This window comes from Seriola lalandi, unplaced genomic scaffold, assembly GCF_002814215.2.
Source record: "Seriola lalandi dorsalis isolate HSWRI2012SDOR001 ecotype SW California unplaced genomic scaffold, Sedor1 jcf7180001985950, whole genome shotgun sequence".
NCBI lineage: Eukaryota > Metazoa > Chordata > Actinopteri > Carangiformes > Carangidae > Seriola > Seriola lalandi.
In genome coordinates this window covers 1-703 of record NW_019456616.1, presented here as the reverse complement: position 1 = coordinate 703, position 703 = coordinate 1, and the positions used below count along the sequence as shown (strand labels likewise).

The 703-nt window shown below is 46.2% G+C and overlaps 1 long non-coding RNA gene across 1 annotated transcript; it reads left to right on the top strand.

The window, feature by feature from the left end:
- The first annotated feature begins 294 nt into the window (after positions 1 to 294).
- On the top strand, positions 295 to 703 carry LOC147820146 (uncharacterized). Its single transcript, XR_015437564.1, has 3 exons — positions 295 to 351; positions 441 to 568; positions 651 to 703. It is a non-coding gene; the product is annotated as an uncharacterized LOC147820146 (long non-coding RNA).

Below are 703 nucleotides of genomic sequence, written 5' to 3'. Positions count from 1 at the left end.
GTAAACATAAATACTGTATTTATATTTATATTTAATAAATGTTTGTGAAATGAAAACTGTCAGTAAACTACTATTAAATGAACGAAATGAGAAGTGTGGCTGCTGAAGAACAGCTGCTGTGGACTTTAACTCTAAGCTTGATAGAAAATAAATAGAATTTTCTGCTGCTCATGTCTCGGGTCTTTTGTCTGCAGGTTTCAGGAATGATCCACTTCGCCCAGGCCGTCCGAGGACAGTCCGATCTGAGCCGGCTGATGATCAAGCAGATGGGAGAAGCTTTGGACTCGGCGCAGCCCGAAGCCTTCACCGAGGCCATGTTCAAACTGGCGGCTTTGCTCATCAGCAGCAAAGGTTTGACTCTTACTGTTGACACACATGATTATATCTTAGACCAAATTCAGGCTGCGAACGTGTCGTGTGACTGCTGCCATCCTCCTTAGACTGTGATCCTCAGCTGCTGCACCACCTCTGCTGGTCTCCTCTCAAGATGTTCACAGAGCACGGCATGGAAACAGCCATTGCATGCTGGGAGTGGTTGCTGGCAGCACGTGTTGGAGTTGAAGTACCGGTATGTAGTTATATATTACTTTTGTTAAATTCTTCTTCTTGCATTTGTGTTGTAAACGTACTGTCTGTCTGGCTGTTCCTAGTTCATGCGGGAGATGGCGGGGGCGTGGCAGATGACCGTGGAGCTGAAGATGGG